We start from the raw sequence: 13,413 nt of genomic DNA, 5'->3' as shown, positions 1-13,413 counted from the left end.
GTAATCTTTACGGACGTTTTGATCGTCATGGCGACACGCAGGCTCCGCCTCCCCGTCCGACACGCCGCTGCAGCTTCAGGGCGCATGTTGTTTTATCTTCTGCTGATTTTGAGTTTCTTTCTCATGGACAGAAGAAAGTGACAGAAACATGTCGGCTGCTTTCAAACAAACTAATATGAAATATATATATATATATATCAAATATAATAAACCAACTGACGAGCACAGACACAACAACACCGACTGACTGACTGACTGACTGACTGACTGACTGACTGACTGACTGACTGACTGACTGACCGACCGACTGACCGACCGACCGACTGACCGACTGACTGACCGACTGACTGACTGACAACACTGACTGACTGACTGACTGACTGGCTGACTGTCTGACTGACTGACTGACCGACTGACTGACTGACTGACTGACCGACTGACTGACTGACTGGCTGACTGTCTGACTGACTGACTGACCGACTGACTGGCTGACTGTCTGACTGACTGACTGACCGACTGACTGACTGACTGACTGACCGACTGACTGACTGACTGACTGACCAACTGACAACACTGACTGACTGACCGACTGACCGACTGACTGACTGACTGACTGACTGACTGACCAACTGACAACACTGACTGACTGACCGACTGACTGACTGACTGACTGACCGACTGACCGACTGACTGACTGACTGACTGACCGACTGACCGACTGACTGGCTGACTGGCTGACTGACTGACTGGCTGACTGACCGGCTGACTGGCTGACTGACTGACTGACTGACTGACTGACTGACTGACTGGCTGACTGACTGACTGACCGACTGACTGACCGACTGACTGACCGACCGACTGACTGACTGACTGACCAACTGACAACACTGACTGACTGACTGACTGACTGACTGGCTGACCGGCTGACCGGCTGACTGACTGACTGGCTGACCGGCTGACCGACTGACCGACTGGCCGACTGACTGACTGACTGGCTGACTGGCTGACTGACTGACTGACTGACTGATTGACTGACTGACTGATTGACTGACTGACTGACTGACTGACTGGCTGACTGGCTGACTGACTGACTGACTGACTGACTGACTGATTGACTGACTGACTGACTGATTGACTGACTGACTGGCTGGCTGACTGGCTGACTGACTGACTGACTGACTGACTGACTGACTGACTGACTGACTGACTGACTGACTGATTGACTGACTGACCAACTGACAACACTGACTGACCAACTGACTGACTGGCTGACTGACTGACTGACTGACTGACTGACTGACTGACTGACTGGCTGACTGACTGACTGACTGACTGACTGAAACCTCACAAACTAAATAAAACACGTCTTCTAATTGTGCTTTTTTATTTCCAGGGTCACCATGAGGGCTCAGTGTGTGTGTGTGTGTGTGTGTGTGTGTGTGTGTGTGTGTGTGTGTGTATGTATGTGTGTGTGTGGGTGTGTGTGTGGGTGTATGTATGTGTGTGTGTGGGTGGGTGTGTGTGCCGTTCCCAGGCCAGGAACCCCAGGGATGTCAGGATACATTCCATTCAGCCTGGGACACAAACACACACACACACACACACACACACACACACACAGCCCTGGGAGAGCATGTGTGTGTCACCTGTTACCCGGGTGGTGGCAACAGCTGTCCCACAGCGTCCACACACACACACACACACACACACACACACACACCTGTCCCTGTGGGTGTGTGTGCAGCTGTTGAGTGTCTTTAGGAAAAGCGTCTGCAGTTTCTTCTTCTGTGGTGTCGACAGTAACACCCGCTTGTTTTAACTTTGGTATAGAATAATAATAATAATAATAATAATAATAGTTATCATTATTGTTGTTGTTGATTTTTATCAGTCCTCATATCAGATTTTTTTTAAATACATTTTTAACGTCTTTTTTTCTTTCTTTCTTTCTTTTTATGAATCAATCAGATAATTATCTCAGAATTAAGAGATAATATTTCAGTAATTTGGGAAAAAATAGATTTTTTTCTGAATGAATGAGAAAATGATCTCAGAATTATGAAAGAATATCTGAGTAATTTTTGGGGGGAAAAACCAGCAGACGTGTTTCCCTGTGACACGTTTTTCTGAATTAACAAGGAAAATGATGGGATTTGTTATTATAATTATTATTTCTCATTTTGTGTCTTTGGAAGTCGCTCGCTGCTGAACACAGAGACACACTGGAGGGTTTCTGCTCCAGCTGCCCCTCCTACACTCTGAGGAATGTCACACACACACACACACACACACACACACACACACACACAGGAACCATGAGCTCACTGCACTGATGCAACCAGGGTGGAGTTATTGGATTTATGGACACACACACACACACACACACACACACACACAAGGTGACCCCACCCTACGAGACAAAGCAGCCTGGCTCCCAACAGTCTGCTACATTCAGACTTTAAAGGAGCATTCCACTGATTCTGAACATTTCTATACATTTTCCAAAAAAAACGTTTCTCCTCCAGATTTCAAAACATAGAATCAAAATGTGAGTTTGTGTTTGAAGCAGCCGCCTCATAATGTTCTGCTCAACATTCAGAAACCACACAGCTGATGATTGGCTGTGGAAAGCAAAACCTTTCCCCGCTTAGGGACTATTTTCCCTGGAGGAGGAGGAGGAGGAGGAGGAGGAGGAGGAGGAGGAGGAGGAGGAGGAGGAGGGAGCGCTTCAGTGTGAAAAAGTCCTGAAAAGCCAACAGTGCTGCTGCTTTTAGGAAAACTCATGTGGAGGACTTTATTGGGCTGATGGAAAACTGGAGTGAAGAAAGTGTGAAGGCTCTGAAAGTTCATGTTCATATCGTAGTGGAATGAATGGAGGAAAGGGAGGAGGAGTGATGTGGCGAGGAGGAGGAGGAGGAGGAGAAACGGACCAATCAGCAGGCAGAGCTCAGCGTGAATATTTTAAAGCGTAAAACTGCGATGTGAGTGACTTCGGTCAAGTTAAAAAAAAAAACGCTGATATGTTGATCGGGGACTGGAATACGAGGACGCACGGCAGCAACACACACACACACACACACACACACACACACACACACACACACACACACACACACACACACACACACACACGAGAGTGTCTTTAAATCTCTGAATCGTCACTTTTCTGCTTTTTCTTGATCTCGTCTCAGGTGTTATGTTGAGCTTCATCTTGATCTTCGTCTGAAATACGAGGATTCGCTGTTTGGATCCGAGTCTTTACCAACTGGACGACCTCCATCATGTCATCACAGTTTTTACGACAAATCATTTGTTTTTTTTCCCCAAAGTCGCCGGTCAAGGCCTTCAAAGACAATCTACTGTTTCTGTGCCAAAGCTAAAGCTGCAGGCACCAGCCGCTCTGCACGGGACGGCCCGGCACTGGGGGCCCTCCTGGGGGCCCCGGGCTCCTCGGACATTCGGCTTGTAAACTAGAGAAGGAGCCTGACCCTCAGTGGAGCTCAGAGCTCCAGCTGTCAACATCTGCCGGCTCCACGTGTCGGACATTCACCGAGAGTTAGCCACGCCCACCGCCACGCCTCACAGCCAATCACAGAGCAGAGTGAGTCAGCGCCTGTTTGGTGACAGAGCGACGGCGAGCTGGGCAGGCGACACCAGCGAGACGGAAAAATGAAACACGAATTCACTCCAGTTGAAATTTAAAAAAAAAAAAAAAAATCATTTTGGTTCGAAGTCGCCACCAGAAACATCCGCTAACACACCAACAGCTGACCACAGGAGCTCAGAGCCCAGACCAGGGGGGCTCAAACTGGGGTCCCACCAGGGGCCCTCTAGGGGCCTCAGCAAAACAGGAAATAGTTCAAGTTTAAATACAAGAAATCTGATCCAGCATCAGTGATCTGACCTCATTTTAATATGAATGAGGTCAGATCAGAGGAATATAATGTAAAACTCCACATTTTGACAAAGGATTTGTTTATATTTATATAAGTCAAAATTAAATATATTATTTTAATCATTACAAATATAGTTTTCTGGTAATTAAACACAAAATGCCACTTTTCTCATCTTTGTTGTCATTTTCTGCTCATTTTCTTGTCGTTTTTTTTTTTTTTTTTTTACTTTTTTTTAACGTAATTTCTATGTCAACATGTGTTTGTTTCTGATTTTCTGGAAATAGTTTTGTTCATTTGCTCATCACCTTGTTTCTGGATGGATGAAGAGGATCAGAGGTGCGAGGAGGAAAAGTGGAGCGTAAAACTCTGAGCTCCTGGAGCCGCGGCTGACGTGACGTCTGCTGTCTTCAGCAGGATCTGGACCTCATCCTCCCGTCTGACTCTGGATCAGTTTGCTCTCCAAACAAAGACAAACTGCTCTCATCCTGTTTGGATCCGAGCGGCTCTGCAGACGCCCAAAATAACAGCAGGGCTTTCATCAGCAGCTGCAGCGGGACCAGACCTCCACCATGTCCCTGCTGTTACATCCCTGTAATAACTCTGTAATAAGATCCTGTAATATCCCTGTAATATGCCTGCTGGTGCTTGTTTTGGTTTGTCGGTGCCAAAGAGAGGAAAAGACTGATGCAAGTAAAATAAACAAATAAAACTATGAAGTAAAATAAGGTGCAGTGATGGTGAAGCACAGAGTGAGGCTGGCGTCCCGGGGCGGTGAGGCTCCTCTGCAGTGAGAGCAGACACCAGGATGTGGGTCTGATGACCGGCGGCAGGAAACTGCAGCATCCCTCCACAACCAGGAGAGCACGACGCTGATGTCACGTCACCATGGTAACGCATCCAGCAGGCCACATCCAGTGTCATGTCACATTATTGATATAATATCTTTATATTGCCCAGAACCTGGTCTGCAATGAGTAACAACTACAAAAAAAAAAAAAAAGAGTCCAAACGCTGAGTCATGCTGCTGAATCATGCTGAGGAAACATGATGTGTCATAATTAACAGGTGAATTCTGGAGTTGTGGCCAGCGCTGTATTCTGTGAGGTCACCGTGACCTTGACCTTTGACCTCTGACCTTCAAACTCTGCCCAGGTCGTCCTTGAGGCCGACTGGACGTTTGTGTCACACCTGAAGAATCTCTCTTGAGGTGTTTCTGAGATATCGCGCTCACGAGGACGAGACGGACACGTGTAGATAAAAGAAACATATTTTTTTAATTACAAGGAAACTTCATATTTTTAATAACTGATCTGCTGCAGTGCCGGCTGATCTCAGAGCTGCTGGATCAGACTTCTGTTTAAATCCACTCAAACTTTATTCACCCAGTTTCTGTCTGTCAAACTAAATCAAGACAAATGTGAAGAAAAGGGAAATGAAAACTGGAACCATGTGACGAGAAACGAGGCCCCGCCCACTCGCTTTTGTCGCCCTGTCTTTGAGACGGAGAGGCGGAGCCTGATTGGTTTTCATATCGGAGAGAGAAACCCTGAATATCGGCCCCGATAATCAGCCGGACAGATGATTGATCGGGCCAAACCAAACAACACGATGTGCTCTCACAGACATGTTGGCATGGACAGCGTGAAGTCTAGTTTGATAAATGATTGTTAGTCATATTGATCTGATATCCCTGTGATCAGGTTCAGGCTCAGGTGATGAGGCAGGTGGAGGAGCAGCCTGACGACGTGAGGAAGCTGCTCCCTTCACACTCAGCTGTAACCAGGGGTAACTGCTGAGCTGTAACCCGGGGTAACCGCCGTGCTGTAACCCGGGGTAACCACTGAGCTGTAACCCGGGGTAACCGCTGAGCTGTAACCGGGGGTAACCACTACGCTGTAACCGGGGGTAACCACCGTGCTGTAACCTGGGGCAACCACTGAGCTGTAACCAGGGGTAACCGCTGAGCTGTAACCCGGGGTAACCACCGTGCTGTAACCGGGGGTAACCGCTGAGCTGTAACCGGGGGTAACCGCTGTGCTGTAACCAGGGGTAACCGCTGAGCTGTAACCCGGGGTAACCACCGTGCTGTAACCGGGGGTAACCACTGAGCTGTAACCGGGGGTAACCGCTGTGCTGTAACCAGGGGTAACCGCTGAGCTGTAACCCGGGGTAACCACCGTGCTGTAACCGGGGGTAACCACTGAGCTGTAACCGGGGGTAACCACTGAGCTGTAACCGGGGGTAAACACTGTTTTGTAGCCGGGGGTAACCACTGTTCTGTAACCGGGGGTAACCACTGAGCTGTAACCGAGGGTAACCACTGAGCTGTAACTGGGGGTAACCACTGTTCTGTAACCGGGGGTAACCACTGTTCTGTAACCAGGGGTAACCACTGCACTGTAACCGGGGGTAACCACTGTTCTGTAACCGGGGGTAACCACTGAGCTGCCCACATCAGATCAGCAAGCAGCTCCTCACCTGTCTCACACCGTCACCTGAGGAATGTTCTGGAGGCAGAGCAAAGTGTGTCTGCAGTGCAGGAGCTCGGTGTGTGTGTGTGTGTGTGTGTGTGTGTGTGTGTGTGTGTGCAGAGTCACTGCTCAGGACATGGACGCATGTGTGTGTGTCCCGTGTGTGTCTGCAGCGCGTGCAGGGCAGGCCACGTCCGCGCGCCGTCTGTCTGCATCAACACAACACAAACCCGAGCTGAACTGCGAGCACACACACACACACACACACACACACACACACACACACACACACACACACACACACACACAGTGTGTGTTCAGTGGCCTGCTCAGGTACAGTCACTCTGCGTGCACCATGCGGATGGTTTTACGGCGCGCGCTCTGTCCTTGACGCTGAAATCAGAGGAAGCGGAAAGTGCGCACCGCTGCGGACAAACGAGACAAAATGCCGCGGGGAGCGAGGCGTTTCGGGCTGGTTTCGGGTGGTTTCTGGGTGTTTCGGGGCCCCGGTGCTCGGTGAGGAGCCCCGCTGTTTGTCTCGGCCACATCACCTCCCGGACCACGCCTGTTTGCGTGAACTGCGTCCACTGCGCACCGTTATTCTCCATGCGGAGCCAAATGGCTGGCGCTGGCAGGGCGGAGGGCCGGGCTGCAGAAAACAGGCTGTGGAGGCTGCTTCTCCTCGGCCGCCTCTCAGCCTGTTTCCTGCGCCATGACGCGGCTCGATCCCGCCGGATCCTCCGCAGAGATGCGCGGCGCACATTCGCGTCCCCGCAGCGCAAATCAGAGGCGGATGAAAAGGCGCTTACCGCTTCAGATGATCCGCTCCAAACTTCAGCGCCGAGGTAGTCCGCAACTGGCATCCGACAGGAGACTGGAGCTGCAGGGAATGACGGGAAAGAATCCGCACTGCCCCCCTCCCTCTTCCTCTCCGCCTCCATCCGGCCCTCCTCTTCCCTCCGGACCCCCCCTCCTCCTCTCCCCTCCCTCCTCCTCCAGACTGAAGTCATCTGAGCAGCGGAGGCTTCCAGTCCGCAGCTCACTTAGCCTCAAATCTGCTTTTTCTTCAATCAAAGAAAAAGAAGAAAAAATTCCGCCGGTGGGATGAGATGATCCGGGCCCAGCGCCCCGTCACCTCCTCCACCAAAAAAAAAAAAAAAAAGTGATGAAAAATGTGAACGAATGAAATGAATATATACAGAGCTCCTGGCATCTAGTGTTTTTTATGTCATTCCACTGTAAAGTGTATTTGTAATGTGATTCTGTTCTGTTCTTTTTTATTATTATTAAATTCCAAGTTTAGTTTAAAACCGGGTGAACAGAGAACAGGCGTCAGCACTGCTCACGTCCTCTTCTGTGCTCTTTGAACTGCAGTGTGGAGGAGACAGACAGACAGGCAGACAGACAGGCAGACAGGCAGACAGACAGGCAGACAGACTGACTGACAGACAGACAGGCAGACAGACAGACAGACTGACTGACAGACAGACAGACAGGCAGGCAGACAGACAGTCGTGGAAATGGGTTTGTTCAGTTTTCGAATGTTTTTTTCGGCTCAGTTTCTGCAAACATCCCTCTAGTTTATTTATATAACAATTTATTATACAATATGTATGCAGTATACAGTATATACAGTACAAGATATATATTTTTTTTTCAAGTTTTCAGATAATTTTTCCCTTTTTTGGGGATGTGCAATGTGGCGGCTGTTTGGGCCAATTTTATTCTATCTTTCAAATTTTCTAATCTAGTTTTCTTGTATTATCAAAAATATTTTCCAGCCATTTTTTCTGGAAATACCCTTGTTTTATTTATTTATTTATTTATTTATTATTTATTTGGATCATTTTAGAGTCATTCCTCACTCACTTACATAGTAAATCACCGTTTCCCTGTGTTTTTGAGAGAGGTGGAGTGAATGTTATGTGCTTGGGTTTCAGAGTTAAAGCCAACCTGTGAACAATCTGCACTTTGGGCTCCTTCGCTCAGGGCTTCCAGTCAGCCTCCATTAGCAGTCAGTGACAGAGGGCTAACTCTGAGTCCCCTGTTAGGGATTCACAGTGAAAATCAGGCCGGGGTCCCTGACCTCAGAACATGAAGCTCAGCTCTGATCGGACAGACGTTCTGTTGCTGTTCTGGGCAAATCCTGAAACATCAGGAACACCTGCTGTGTTAGCCCCGGGTTAACTGGAGTCTGGGCCCCGGGCTAACTGGAGTCTGGGCCCCGGGCTAACTGGAGTCTTAACCCCGGGCTAACTGGAGTCTGGGCCCCGGGCTAACTGGAGTCTTAACCCCGGGCTAACTGGAGTCTGGGCCCCGGGCTAACTGGAGTCTTAACCCCGGGCTAACTGGAGTCTGGGCCCCGGGTTAACTGGAGTCTGGGCCCCGGGCTAACTGGAGGGGCATTTGGTTCCTGGCAGGGTGCGGGGAGGTGCAGGGAGGTGCTGGGAGGTGCGGTCACTGTGGGGAGGTGTGGGGAGGTGCAGGGAGGTGTGGGGAGGTGCAGGGAGGTGCTGGGAGGTGCGGTCACTGTGGGGAGGTGTGGGGAGGTGCAGGGAGGTGTGGGGAGGTGCAGGGAGGTGTGGGGAGGTGCAGGGAGGTGCGGGGAGGTGTGGGGAGGCTGAGGGCAGGCTGGCTGGGAGCATCAGAGCTGCGCTCCGTCAGGCTGCAGCAGACAGGCTGCTGGCTCCTGCTGATGAAACATGGATGAGCTTAATGGATCTCCATCAGAGCTGCAGGCCGCCGCCCATTAACTCTCAGCTCTGATTAATGTACTGCAGAAACACATCAGGAGGACATCCGGCCAGGTGGAGCCTCTGAGCCGCCCTGAGCTGACCCCACGCTCTGAGCCGCCCTGAGCTGACCCCACGCTCTCTGACAGGCAGAACCCCGGCGGGCCCTGCAGAACCCCGGCGGGCCCTGCAGAACCCCGGCGGGCCCTGCAGAGCGCTCCTGTCACGTGGAGCGGCGGTGAGGCTCTGAGCCGTCACTTCACAGTAAAAACACACAAACTCCAGTCACGTCTGTGACGTTTCTGGAAGGGAGACTTTAACAAGCCAGACGCCGTCCCATGATGCACCTGGCTCTCACTCAGTGTGTAATGGCTCTCAGATATCACTGAGGCATCAGTTTAGATCTCCTCCTGAAACCATTAAGGAGGCCACATTAAGGCTGGAGGCACATTAGTGAGGAGCAGCACCTGAGAGCTCCTCCCCGCCTCACAGAGCTTCCACTACAGGCCTGAATACACTGCTGCTCCTCCTGCTGCTCCTCCTCCTGCTCCTCCTCCTGCTGCTCCTGCTCCTCCTGCTGCTCCTGCTGCTCCTCCTGCTGCTCCTGCTGCTCCTGCTCCTCCTGCTGCTCCTGCTGCTCCTCCTGCTGCTCCTGCTGCTCCTCTTCCTGCTGCTCCTGCTCCTCCTGCTGCTCCTCCTGCTGCTCCTGCTCCTCCTGCTCCTCTTCCTCCTGCTGCTCCTGCTGCTCCTCCTGCTGCTCCTCCTGCTGCTCCTCTTCCTCTTCCTCCTGCTCCTCTTCCTGCTCCTGCTGCTCCTCCTGCTGCTCCTCTTCCTGCTCCTCCTCCTGCTCCTGCTGCTGCTCCTCCTCCTGCTCCTGCTGCTGCTCCTGCTCCTCTTCCTGCTCCTCTTCCTGCTCCTCTTCCTCCTCCTCCTGCTCCTGCTGCTCCTCCTGCTCCTCCTGCTGCTCCTCTTCCTCCTGCTCCTCTTCCTGCTCCTCTTCCTCCTCCTCCGCTCCTCCTCCTCCGCTCCCCCTCTGGCAGAGGCAGCTCCTCAGGTGGGGTCGGGGAGTCATGGCTGTGTGGTTGGGTTGTGCTCTCGGCGCCCTCTAGCTGTCAGCTGTGTGTGTGACAGTGAAACACAGAGCTGTGTCTGCAGCTGCTCTGATGCTCTTTGTTTCTCCTTTCCTGTCCTCATCCTCACTACTTCCTGTTTCTAGTCCAGGTTGGGAAACTCTACTTTCAGATCCAGGAGACCAGGGTCAGACTTTTAGGGCTTTATTTTTTTTTGGTAACACTTTACAATAAGAACACAACAATCAACCGTAATAAACATGAAGTAACAGTTAACTAACCGTTAACTAATGTGTCTGAGAATCATGTACTAATGTTGTTTGTTTGTTTTATTTAGATCCCCAATTAGCTTTTGCAAGCAGCAGCTATTCTTCCTGGGGTCTATAATCATTCATAATGACAATACAACATCAATACACAGACAGACATGAGAGATGTGCACACGTGTGTACATGACACAACATACGCTACATTATATAACGACAGCACACAGACATTACATAATAATCATATATCATGTAAAACAAGATCACAAGACAAATACAAACAAAACATAAGACAGACACTGCAATTATAACCAACTGAAAAAAACACAGAATATATTTTAACACAAATTTTACACAAATAAACAATAAACGAGGACTCACACATCAACAATGTCCAGCTGCTCACCCATGCTGACCCGCGCCCGCCCCAACAGCAGGGGCCCTGGCAGCAGCAGCCTTCATACCTGGACCCTCCCGTGAATCAAGCTCAGGCCACCAAGCATGAGCAGCCAGGCAGTGCACAAACAAAACATCCACTGTTCATCTAACTCTGATATCATAAGGAGCATCAATGACCAAAATTCATATTTAGAAAATACATTTTTAGTTGTTTTTTCAAGCTGCTAAGATTTAATTGAGTCAGAGAATAGGGAAGCAAATTCCACTGTTGCATTGCTCTATATGTCACTGTACGTTGAGTCAAGGTCTTAGATTTTGGTAGGGTAAAACGACCTTCAACAGCATGTCTAGTTGAATAACTGTGCGCCTCAGACCTAAGAGACAATTTTGTATGAATAGTGACAGGAAATTTTGAAGTAATGACATTCTTGATAAAAATGATTAATAAGTACAATAATCTATTTTTCACATCTAACCAACGTAACGATTCATGCATTTTGGATACATTGGTTCTCCATCCACAGGATAGAGCAACTCGTGCTGCTTTATTCTGGACCAGCTGCAATTTCATATTGCTCTTTGACGTAGTGGACCATATTATAGAGCAATAGTCCAAGTTAGATAGGACCAAGGCTTCGATCACTTGTTTAACAAGTTGGTGGGTTAGATATTTTGCGCATCTTTTAACCAGTGCTAAGGCATTTCCCATTTTTTGTATATACCTTTTGTATATGTTTGTTCCATGATAACTTGTTGTCAATGATGACTCCCAGCAATTTAACTTCCTCTACTTGATTAATCACCGTATTATTTAAAATGAGATTAAGCTTTGGCTTAGACCGCAATGAGTGATCTGTACCAACAACTATACAATTAGTTTTAGTCACATTTAAAATTAGCTTATTATTTTTTATCCAGTCTACCACCATAGTCATCTCTTTGGTTAGATTAGCATTTAATTCTTCAATTGTTGCTGCAGCCAGATAAACTGTTGAGTCATCAGCATACATTGAGATGCAAGCTTTCTCTAGTACTAATGGAAGGTCATTTGTGAAAATGGAGTATAGGAGTGGCCCCAGGCAACTGCCCTGAGGCACACCATGCTTCACATCTATAATGTTTGAACAGCTTCCATTAAAGTAAACTAGTTGTTTCCTCTCACTTAGGTAGCTGTTTATCCAGGATAAAGCAGACTGAGTGAAACCATAATAATTCATTTTTTCCAATAATAAGTCATGGTTAAGAATATCAAAAGCTGCAGAAAAATCTAATAATACTGCGCCTACAATATTTTTATTTTCAATTCCTGTAACCAGTCATCGACCATCTGTGTTAGGGCAGTAGCCGTAGAATGTTTGGCTCTATATGCATGCTGAAAATTTGTCATTAGATTATTATTGACAAAGTAAGACTGAATTTGTTCGTACACAATTTTTTCCATAATTTTACTTAAAATTGGCAATAGGCTAATAGGTCGACTGTTGGTCTCAGAAAAAGGTAATCTATTATTTTTGGGTATGGGCACAACCTTAGATATTTTCCATGTTTGTGGGCATTTATTTTCCTTGAAACACTGATTGATAATATGTGCGACCATAGGAGCGATCCATGCAATGATGGGTTTGAGGATTCTACCATCAATATCATCAACCCCCAGGTGGTTTATCCTTACAAGTCATCAAATTAGTTCAATTTTAGCAACACTAACCTGACTGAATTCAAAGCTACACTTTTTGCCTTGCATAATCTGAGATATTAATCGACAAGATAGATGTGTTTTGTTAGATTGTGGACTTGTACTACTTTCCAATTTGTCAATTTTAGTTATGAAATAGCTGTTCAAATAATTTGCTATATCTACTGGCTTTGTGAGGAAACCACCTTCCGTGCCCAAATAAGATGGGGTAGACTTAGAACTTCCTTTTAATAGGTTGTTCAATGTGTTCCATAATTGTTTGCTATCATGTTTAATTTGGCTTAATTTATCTTCATAATTCAATTTCTTTTTCTTTTTGTTCAATTTAGAAACAAAATTTCTCAACTTACGGTAGACTTGCCAATCAGATGTAAGACCAGAAGATATTGCTGAGCGTTTTGCTTGATCCCTTTCTTTCATGTGTTCTTTTAATTCCACATCCAGCCATGGGGTGTTGGCATTCCTAACCGTAAACTTTCTAGTCGGGGCATGATGGTCTATAACAGCCATAAATACTCTATTTCATGTTCATGCTAAGGTATTAATTTATATGTGTTTTAAGGGTTACTGGAGTTATTAACATCAGTAAATCCCATAATAATCATTAACTAACAGTTAATTAACCATTACAGCATTAACTAATGTTAATTGTTGTACTGTTATTGTGAAGTGTTACCATTTATTGTTGTTTGTTTGCATTTGTGTGTGCATGTTTTTGCAAATTTTATGCTAACATTTTTGTAATTTTATTTAAGTTTACAGCCTTTCAGGTCATTTCTTGTTTTGTTTTTTTCATTTTATTTATTTGTTTATTTTTTTCTTGTCTTTAAAAAAATCTCCCAAATTTCCTGATTTTTAATTTGTATTTTTTTTTTCCTTTTCA

The 13,413-nt window shown here is 47.4% G+C and overlaps 1 protein-coding gene across 1 annotated transcript in view; it reads right to left on the bottom strand.

The window, feature by feature from the left end:
- LOC115366275 (spectrin beta chain, non-erythrocytic 1) overlaps positions 1 to 7,251 on the bottom strand; it is a 69,578-nt gene extending 62,327 nt beyond the window's left edge. The window contains exon 1 of the mRNA XM_030062034.1: positions 7,177 to 7,251. The gene's annotated coding sequence lies outside the window, so the exon portion shown is untranslated. The remainder of the gene's footprint in view (positions 1 to 7,176) is intronic.
- Positions 7,252 to 13,413: the final 6,162 nt, after the last annotated feature.

The sequence above is a fragment of the Myripristis murdjan genome, chromosome 1 (assembly GCF_902150065.1).
Source record: "Myripristis murdjan chromosome 1, fMyrMur1.1, whole genome shotgun sequence".
NCBI lineage: Eukaryota > Metazoa > Chordata > Actinopteri > Holocentriformes > Holocentridae > Myripristis > Myripristis murdjan.
This window is presented reverse-complemented; position numbering and strand designations above follow the sequence as displayed.